Here is an 11,439-nt window from a genome sequence, read left to right on the forward strand (position 1 = left end):
TTGTGGGTACGGCCCCCAGCTGTTCCTGAGGGGGCGGGGGAAGAGAGAAACCGCAATGCTGCGCGTGCGCTCTGAGCGGATGGGATGACGTGATGCTGCTGCCTGTCGGAGGCGGGCCGGCTCTGGGCGGGGGAGGGGGCGCAGGTCTCACGGCATCGCCCCGCCCTTGTTGTCTCACTCGCCGTCCTCTCGCCCTTTCCTTTCCCGCTCAGCGGCTCGTCCTTCCCGCTCCCAGCCCGGTGCAGGGGGCTCCGCTCCCTCTGCCCCTGGACCCCTGTTCCCTCAGGAGCCCGGCGGTGCTGGCTCGGGCCAGCGGCCTGTCCAGCCTGGTGTCCGGTCTGCCCACAGTGGCCGCTGCCCGGTGCTTCAGCGGGAATGAACAGGACTGTTTCTCGGGGTGCCAATTTTGATTGGACTGATCCTGGAGATTTCATCACACGGCAGTCTTTCGTTCCTGGAGACTCCCGGGCAATCGTGGGCGGTTGGCAACCCGTGCTGTTCACTCAGCCATCGCTGGTCCTCCAGTCCCAGCCTCCAGCAGTCAGAGGTTAAAGGACTAAAGGATGCTGGGAGCATGAGGTTGCATCCCTGCCCATCCTGGCTATTAGCTGCTGCTGGACCGATCCGCTAGGAACTTGCCTAGTTCTTTTTTTGAGCCCAGTTATATTTGTTGGCCTTCACAACATCCCCTGGCAATGAGTTCCACAGGTGGACTGTGCATGTTATGAAGTATTTCCTCTTGTTTGTTTTAAACCTGCTGCTTATTAATTTCATCAGGTCACCTCTAGACCCTCCTGCTGCTCCCCACACACCTTCCAAGTTTAATGAGACTCTCCTTCAAACCCCTCATTATACCCCTTTCTCTGCCCTTCAAACCTGTAAAATTTTCCTAAATTTTCTCGTGAGGTAGACTAGGCAAGGTCAATCACAGACAGTGGTATAGTGTTGACCTATACAAGCTCCCTGGCTGTAAAAAAATATCCTTCCTCACAGAGTCTCTAGTCTAAGAGCTATTTCTCTACCCAAAAAAAGTGGTTTTTTACAGTGTTGTAACTAACACATGTTAACTATCCCATTGTAAAAGCCTAGTGGAGACAAGGCACCTGTGGTTCTTTCATGACAGTACAAGCCTGGGACTCGGGTTCAATTCACTTTTCTGCTGCAGACTTTTTGTATAACCTTGGGTAAGTCATCTAGTCTCTTTGTGCCTCACTTCCCCATCCTTAAAATGGAAATAATCATAAGACTAGAAGGGACCTCGAGAGGTCATTTATCCTAGTGCCCTGATCTCATAGCAGAGCTAAGTATTATCTAGAACTGTGGTTTTCAAGCTCTTTTTCTGGAGACCCAGTTGAATAAAATGGTTGATGCCCGCAATGCAACAGAGCTGGGGATGAGCGGTTTAGGGTGTGGGTAGGGGGCTCAGGGCTGGGGCAGAGGTTTAGGGTGCGGAGGTGAGGGCTGTGGGGTGGAGCCAGGAATGAGGGGTTCAGGGTGTGGAGGGGGCTCTGGGCTGGGGCGGGTGGTTGAGGTGTAGGAGGGGATCAGGGCTCTGGGCTGGGGGTGCAGGCTCTGGGATGGGGATGAGGGGTTTGGGTGTGGGAGAGGCTCAGGGCTGGCATACTGGCCGCCGCTTCCAGCAGCTCCCCTTGGCCTGGAGCAGCGAACCGTGGCCACTGGGAGCCGCAATCGGCCAAACCTGCGGACGCAGTAGATAAACCGGCCCAGCCCGCCACAGTCTTTCCCTGCACAAGCAGCGGAACAAGTTTGGGAACCACTGCTCTAGAGAGTTATTGTGCCAAATTTGGAGACTTTCAATCATTAAAGTGTGAAAGAGGGATTTTAGCCCTGCTTAAGTGCAAATCTCATTGTAACCTTACCTATGGAGTCACTACTGACATCTCTAATAGATGAGGGGTTAGTTTGTATGATATTCACACATGGCTTTGACTAGTGCTTTATTAGACACATCCTTTACTTTTCACAATTCTAAGTTAATTATAACTTTACTAATAATTTTTAGTTTTGTTTGTGTCTGAGTCTTGTGTTCATGAAAAATACCAAATTAACAAACACCTTCAGAAACTGAAGTCCTGTTTCTCCATTGGACAGGTACACATGGGTAGCAGCAGTGTAAGTTTGACACCACATCTGTGTCTCAGATATAATGTAGTGTTGTGGCTTTGCTGAGTGGTAGAAGAATTCAGGTCAGTTTCCTGTTTGGAACAGAAATCAGTGATGCAGGGCAATTTGTTTATTTACCAAATGTACACAATTCTTGTTTCCTCCAAGGGGGTGGAAATAAACAACACATAGCATCACCCTCTTGCAGAAGTCTCACAAAAGAATTTCTGTCCCATCCACAAAAGCAGCTATCTTGCATTTCTGTTTTTCTTTAAGGTGTCATACAACTCTACATTTTCACAGTTGCAGGAAATTATGGGGGTGGGGGTTAGACAATAATTATTTAATTACAGTAGACATTGAGATTCAAAAAGTTAAAACGCAAATTGTGAAAATCGCATGTCAAAATTAATATCCTTAATTCAAACACTGATAAATTTTCAAATAGCATTTTTCTTACTTTGCCTTTCTGTAAATTTCAGTTATTGATGAAAATATTTCTTTGGTTTGTGTGTGTATGGTAAAATTGCCACTTACCAACATTTATCAAGAACAATCTAATCCTTCCAAGCTTAGCTATAACCCACACAGCGCTGCTTAAGAACTCTCTGAGCATGGCTACTGTACAGTATCTTCAACAATTTCTACTGAGAGTTTCACCCCAGGATGCTTATACATTAATTACCCCTACCATGCAGGCCATTACCCTCTTCCACTATAACCCTGGACACGGTTAGTTCAATCTCCATCAGCTGAGAATTAGAGGGGGAAATGTTGATATTAGAAGACACATATCTTGATCATAGTAATAATCATAGCACACTGATTTCTCTTTAAGTACAGATGAAAAAGCTCACCCAGAGCTGCACTCACATATAAAAACTACTTCTTTTTTTCTCCTTACACCATTCCATTAGAGCACATGGTTCACAAACCTTACAACGTTTCTTTGATAGAAGGAGCAATTATCTGTAATTCAACAAGTGCTCTTTCTTCTGCCTGCAAATAGAAATCAAAGCATTTTCTGGTCTTGCAAAAGAGGCGCCTGCTCTACATTATGAAAAGTAGGTCATTATACATTTACTGTACAGTTCTACTTCAACTTCAGCAATCTGCCACTATGATGGAGTATTAAGTAATGGTCAGGCACATCAATCACAGGATTTGTTGGATATGTCTAATCTAATTTTGAGTAGAGAAAGGTATGCGGTATAGTACTGTATCTTTCCCAAACCCAAAGCTAACACATTGTAATTAATCATGGGGAAAAAAGAGAAAAGAAAAAACTAACTTTTTAAGCAAATGGAAATATATATATATTGTTTATTAAATTTAAATATATAAACATTTCTGTTGCAATGGTATATACCAGTGAGATGTATGAGATAAGATGAATTTCACCCTTGTGCAGAGGGCCAGCACAATGGCCTATGCATCATTCAAGTTCCATTTAGGCTGTTTTTGGGCTCACCTAAGACTTAAATGCATCGGCCTTTGTGCTGGCCCCCTGCACAGAGACAATTTTTTTCAACCATAATGTACATATATAATCATCAGTTGTGATGTTCTATATGCAAATTCAAATTGGTATGATACTTCCTTTTTAAATCGCTATTCTCAGTCATTCATAAACTTCTAGTTTTCAGATTTTGGTCCAAAATTTCTCATGATTACTGCCCAGGAGTATTTTGTTCTGTGTTTTTTTAAGGTAAAAGGGGGTTAATGGAGTTTCTTAAAAATTAGTTCAGCAATTTTGGAGTTATCTAGACAGGAACAAAAAAAGGCTTCTTGCCTATTAAGAAAGTTTTCAGATCAAAGGAAATTTTACTCAGATCCTGAATTCTGATTCAATAAGTTAAATTGCGTTGTACAAAATTTAAAAAGTCATTTTCATGTTTTAAAACAAAAAGACTTAAGACTTGCCATGCCTTCAGAATGAGGCATGGTGCCTTTTGCCATATAAGAACAAGTGTGGTTATGAATAACAGGGATAAAAGGGATTAGTAGGGATGTTTAAAATAGCACACAGCACATCCACAGCATTCCATAACTATAGAAGAGTTAGATGAATATTCAAAGTGCTGGATATGACAGTCCATTTTGGCTCTGATCCTGCTGTCCTTGAAATCAGTGTAGAAATTCACATTGACTTCCATTATGCCATCCATGTTGTGGCACTGCATGGTAGAAACTTGTATAAGAAGCTAGATAGGCTTCTGCACTAATGCAAAGATTAGTGTAGCAGAGGGAGGCTGTAGCTGTATTTTCCTGGTCTTAGGAGAATTTCTAAGCATTTTTCTTGTGCATTCAGGCATCTTTCAAAGTCTTTTCCCGTTTCTAGTGCTGTAAAGCTACTTGGACACACTGTGACACTCATCCAATTTCTTAGCCTGCACTTTGTGAGCTGATGGGAAGGGCGAGGGACGCTGTGAAATCTTGAAATTTTGCATACAAGTAACTTTTTCAATGTTATAAACGTTTCTGTCCTAGCCCTTCCCAATTCACCTTAACAGCTTCCATTTCAGGAAGGTACAGGTTTTTGGTTATGCCAAGAAGTACCATAGCAATCCAACATAAATAATTACCCATCCATAGCACAGTTCATAACAGATCTCTGCTTCAACAAGTGATGCTGCATTTCTTTTATTAAATAATGGAACTGGCATGGACATTGGCCCTAACGACCTTTGGCATCTTTTTTATGGGTTCACTGTTCTTCCCCTTTGCTGGTTATCAGGAAAACCAAATCATCTTTCACTTTCTTGGTCCTTTAGTTTAGAAAGTCATTTGGGTTTTTTGGTTTCAATTCATTCTTTTAGGTCACCACCTCAGAGTGCATCTTCAAACAAAACATTTTCAAATCATGCCCCACTCTTTGTGTGGGATTACTGGGAAGCAATACCTGAAAGCTGCTCTCCTTCACTCCTAAAGTGTCTGCTGGAATCACTCTTTGTGCTGGTTTCTTCAAAGAACTGAGGCACCAGCAAGAACAGAAAAGACTTCACTCATTATTGACAGAATAACTAAACACTTAAGGCCAGATCATAAAGGCCTTACTCAGGCAAAAACTCTCATTGAATCACTGGCAGTGTTTCCTGAGTACGGACTCAGTAAAAATTGTCGCTTCAAGAGCCTAGGATTTGAACCTTTGTAGCATGTCTGGTGGCTCAAACTGGAAAATGATACATTACACCAATCCCTCACCACATGCATCCCAGAGTAGGAGCAGTTGTCGCATAAAGGTCATTGTCTTGAACTCTATAAAGTTTTGTTTGTTGAAATAAAATTTCGACAATCATCAGTTCACAACATGGAGAACAGGTTTTTTATATGGTGTAATTTTCAAACAGCCAAGTTAGCATTAGAAAAACAGCTATTCATATTGTATATCTTTCTATTACCTATTGCATTTGATGGAGCCTTTTTGATTACAACCATTCAAATAGTCAGGTTTTATTTTTTGCATTTTTAAGACAGCTTTTCAAATTTTTTTTTCATGTTTACTTTGGTTAGGGATCTGGAAGAGAAATTGAACATCTGTAAACTTAATGAAATTAAAAATATTGGTGTATAATCTTTGCTAGTTATTCTTCCAGTTCTGTTGATGTTTGCAGTGTTATTTTAACCATGTTGGAAACAAGATGGGTGACGTAATATCTTTGGACCAACTTCTGTTGGTGAGAGAGACAAGCTTCTTTAGGTCAGGTTCTAATGATAACTGTCCACTGATTTCATCAGACTTGAATGGCTCTACGTATAGTGAAGTATTCACATTCCTCCGCTCCAGCGCTGCTTCAGCATAGGCTGTCAATGCATGTTAAGCATAATACGCAAAACCAGTCTCAAGTTGTCAATGGGCAGTAACAGCATTGAAACATGCACGTTAATGTCTCCAAATGAATCATTATGGTGTTTCATGACATCAGTACTGCAGTGTCTAGTATTCCATGTTTACAGGCATCTCCATTTCACCAGAATGGCTTGAGTACTTCCTGAAGTGCACCAGGGTGGCATATCAATGCATCATCCAAGCCACCTTGTATATGCAGGTGCCATGAAGCAAAGTGGATTCACTGGTTTTATATTTTCTTTAAATGCTATCATGAAAATAAAATATGCAAAAATTTACATTAAAACATTAGCACTACCCTAGGTATTACCCCACTTTTTAACTTATCTGCAGCATACTATCCCCTTTGAAGCTTGAAATATAAATCTGATCCCTGGCTGATTCCCCTCCCCTCCATAAACTCACTATTTTGTTGATGCTGCTCTTGTGTGCACCCAGATACCATAGCCCTTTTGTATACATAACTCCCACTGTGGTCAACTGGAATTTGGTGTGTGCAATGAACTGCAGGATTAGGCCTATTATTATTTCTGGTGTGCAGCCTATTAAAAAATACAACTAAGTAAAATCATTCTTTTTGGCTTGCCCCATTTACAGATAGTTGTGGAGGGGTTTTGTGGGGAGAGGGAGCATGGTAATTACATGCTCCTAATTAAAAATACTGCTGTAGCCACCTTCACCTAGCCACTTTCCACACCAGAGTTCCCTCACAATCCTTATTAAAATAGTTATTTTTATTTTATATAAATTGTTACCATACATTAGAATGAAGTAAGTACTAAGACAAAAGAAGGAAAGAAAAACTTCCTGTACTGCTAAATAGTATACATTAGTTTACCACTGTATAGGACCACAATTAAATAATATAAGTGAAGACAGGAGATTTAAAAGAGGTGCAATGTTCTGGGTCAAGGATGCCATGTCAGCACTTTCAATGTGGTTTTAAAAACGTGATTTCTTTTTTGTGGGGGAGGCTCTGTTTAAAAAGAAAAACCTAAAATGTTAGAGTTATTCACCATAGCCCAACACAAATCTGGTACACATCATCAAGGATGCAGATAAGAGTATTATATTTGCATTAGATTTTAGGTACCCTGGTTTAAGAGATGTTATTGAGATAAGTAATTCAAAAATGTTTTAATTCTATTTATACCTTAGTTTTAAAATTCAGTTTTAATAATCTATCTGCTTTATTAATTTCACCATTTAGGCTGTCTGTTTTATACTTCACTCAGTGTGAAAAAGTTAAAGTCAGTTCCATTTAATAGCTCATACTCTACCACAACTCTTTTCGGTTTTCAGCCCTGCAGGGAAGTATTTATATCCCAGGAACTATCCATTTCCCCTTATTTTTCCCTCCCATTAAAACATTTTTATTCATAGTGAGAGTTAAGGAAAATTGAAAGGGTTATTTTAAAAATTATTGTAAACTGTACACCTGAAACACATTAATGTGCTCAAAACGTTTGTGAAATGTTCAGCATTCAAGACATCCCACATACTTGCAACTATTAGCTAAACTAATTTATTTTTTCTCAAAATAGTAAAGACAATTATTTTAGAATTTAAACTAATCAAACACACACAAGTGCTAAGGATTCAGTCATCAAGATTTGAGAAAGAAAAATGTCTGATAATTCAAGCTCAGAAGAAAATTTATTCCCCCCTCCTCTCCAAGCTCCCAGAAAAGGTTTTCAAGACTGAACAATGTCTTTGATAAATCTTTATCTTGGCTCAGTGAATGATCTTTATGTCTGATGGGCCCAGTGGCTTATTACATACATTAAGGCTATAGTAGACTAATTATTAGAGTGTCTAAAAAAGTACTTGGAAATAATCTGAGTCTGCCAGGTGAGTAGAACTGGAGTTAGCAAGCTTTGATTTTGTTAACCCATTTGTAACCCTAGGTTAGGAATTGTTGAACCCTGGGTCTCAACCTGGGGCTCCAGCATCTACATTGCATTGTCCAAAACCATGTCCAACCACCCATATCCCAGACTTCCTAGCACTGCCCCAAAATGTGGCTGCTCTAGCCCTTTGTTCATGGTGCAGAATGGGAAAACTTGACTGTCCAGAGGATAAACGAAGTCAGCCCATGGGATTGTGGGATACTTTTGACAAACTCTCAGAGGACACATCCAGGGTGACTGCATCTATGCTGTAAAGCAATGGAACTTGTACCCTGTATCCTGGTTTTACTCAGGCCCTTTACCCCATGAGATCCTGGGACCACACCCTGGGTTAACATGATAAACGGAAGGGGGCTTAGGCTCTGGGTTTATATTGCAGTGTAGACATACCCCAAAGAAACAGAACCCAGCTGCTTATGTTGGGCTTTGTGCATTCAGAATTGCCAGCATCTGAACACTGGATAGCTCTGTAAAGAAGTTGTTGGTCTGAGCTACTAATAAACTGTTCCCTCACTCTTATCCAGAGCGCACTCTTCTCTACAGGGCTCTCTGGACATTTTAGTGAAATTTAGGTTTTCTCCTTTCTCTTTTTCTAATTGTTTAACTGTAGAATTGAAACTAATGAACAATATTAAAGAAACTCTATTTAGTAACTAAATTATAATTATATTAAAAATACTAAATTCTAAACCCACAAACCAGAAATCTAGTACATATAAGGAGATAAAGAAATTTCACATATAACACCTTCCCACAAATCTTGAAATACAACATGAAGTCAGGAACTGGGTATGTTTAGTTTGTAAGGGAGGAGAGTAAGGGGGGACATGATAGCAGTCTTCAATTACTTGGAGGGCTGCCATAAAAAAGATGGAGAAAAGTTGCGCTCTCTTGCCCCAGAGGGCAGGACAAGAGGCAGTGGGTTCAAACTACAACATAGCAGATTTAGGTTGCATCTCAAGAAAAACTTCCTAACTGTAAGAACTGTAGGACAATGGAACAGACTGCCTAGGGAGGTTGTGGAAGCTACTTCACTGGAGGTTTTCAAAAGGAGGCTGAAGAGCCATCTGTCTTGGATGGTTTAGCTGTAACAAATCCTGCATATTGGCATGGGGCTAGACTAGATGACTTTTACAGTCCCTTCTAACCCTATGATTCTATGATCAATACACAGCAAAACTGGCTACCAGGTGAGTGTCTGAGGTATAGGTGAAATATAATGCAATTTATCTTGCATCATCACTGCAAAGTGGGTAGGTTATGAGTCTGAGTGAAAGTGGAGCCCAGGCTCTAATCCACACATCCAGCTACCCCTAGGGCACATCTATACTAAACATTGTTTAATTGCAGCACTGATAGACATACCCACATTAGCTTTCATCTAGCTGGTGCAAGTGATAGTGAGGATATGGAAGCAAGGGCTAGCTGGCCTGTACTAGCCCTCCAGGTACATACTCTGGTTGATGATCAGGAGTCATGTGGCTTCAGTGCTATTATTAGCCATGGTCACTAGCTTAAAGCTACTGTAGGTATGCCTACCTGCACTGCAAATTGCCTTAATTTGCAGTGTAAATATACCTCAAGTTTCTATGCACTACTGAACTTGAGAGGTTGATGTATGTGTGAAGAAAAGGGGGACAGGGGTGACTGCAGTAAAGGCATATCCATAGTTGTGAACTTCAGCTCGTTCTGTCACTTGCAGAAGTGCCACATGTGCTGAGGCCCAACTACACCTGAGAGCTGTTGGAATGAAATCAGGTTAATCTTGCATATATACAGCTCAAAAGCAAATCTTTCTGATTTTGATCTTCCTAGAGTGGAGATTTTACTTCGCTAGGTAAAGGTAAACTTTCACTACTTTGCCAAAGTACAAAGTGTGTATGTAGAAAGCAATACCAGAGCCTGCATAGGGAACACATTAACATTAGTACAGTGGTGGTAGCTGCTAAGAAATTATAGCAATGAATTTTTTGGGGGGGAAAGATAGGTGCTACAACATAGAGGAGTTTAAAAACTAGACAAACTCTGAACAACTTTCAGATTACAACTTTTCAGGTCAATTCTGTTTTGGTGGATCCAGAAGAGGTAGAAATATCCAGCTGCTTCCTCTTTAAATCCTAGTAAACTGTACATAATGGTTTTTTGGCTATATTAGTGAGCCTCACTGTACCCATATATCTTAGATATCACCCCTCATGAAGCTGTGCTAGAATTGTACTTGTTAGTATTTCCACAGCATAATCACAGTGCTGCAAAGACATTAAAAATAGAACTTAACTCTTGCATAGCACCATTTACAAAATGCATAATATTCCACATAGTTTAAACGCTATTTACTAATGTTAAAAATAATTTTCCAAGGTGCATCAAGAAAACCTCTCGTTCAGTATTTCCATTCACTGAATAGGGTTGGTATAACCCCCAGCTGCCAGTAGGCCTGCCAGCTTGATACAGCCTTATCCCCTAGTAAAAGGCTGAGTATCATTAAGGCAGACAGGCTGAGAACACATAGGTGCCATTGCAAACCATAGGATGAGGTATTTCCAAAATTGTCCTAAGGTGAATTCTATTTTAGTTTATCTTACAATAGTGAATATCCATCTATTTCATATACCATTTACGAGCACAGACCAACCAAAACAGGATTGCAAACTGAGTTTGAAAAGCTCAAAAAAATAAATTAAAAAAGTGTTTTACTCTGCTTAATAGGATAGTCCAGTCAGTGGTATTTTAAAGGAAAAACACTTTCCTTATTTTCTATTGTAATTTTATGATAAAAAGCCTATTAGGTCCTTTTAATATGTAAGAACAATCCCACTGCTACAGGACAGCATTCTGTAGATTGGACATATGGATCCATCATTAACTTTGAAGACTATGAGTGATGTTTAACTTTCAAAACTTAAAATACTTCTGGGTCTTTCATCAATAATCCATTGAAAATATAAAATAAGTGATCAGCACAGATGATCTCATCATCTGGTCATCAGTGTCTGATTTGTATCATCCTAAATCCCTAGATATGGCAATTGTCTTAGTCTGAGCAGCATCACAACAGTACTCCATAATTAGTCATTAGGATTGTTTGTGCAAAATATTAAAATCCTCAGACATGGCAAAATGCCATGTTTTCTGACTTTGCTCTGATACCACAAACAAACAAACTAAATCTATTCTGCAAGGAGAATAGCCAGTGCATTGAAGTTGGCTTAATAATTCTAAGTGCCTGTAAAAACTATTTCAGAACACTTCAACTATTTATAAATAGATTCAGCTAAAAACTTACTGTATGTTCAGAAAAAAGGTGAAGATAGTGCACACAAAAGAAAGAAGTCATTACAAGTTTGTATAGTTTTGTTTTATTATCAAATGCAAAAAAGACATTTAGTAATGGTGTCTGGAAAATATTGTTTATAACTCCAAAGAGAACAGGTTACCTAACAGTTCAAAATGCCTTGATATTTCAAAGGAGCTACATTTTTTTATCTTCTTCTACCACCCCACTTGCTTCATGACAGACACTGTTTTCCTGTTAGAAAGCTGTGCCTACCTCTT

This window comes from Eretmochelys imbricata, chromosome 6 (genome assembly GCF_965152235.1).
Source record: "Eretmochelys imbricata isolate rEreImb1 chromosome 6, rEreImb1.hap1, whole genome shotgun sequence".
NCBI classification, from domain to species: Eukaryota; Metazoa; Chordata; order Testudines; family Cheloniidae; genus Eretmochelys; species Eretmochelys imbricata.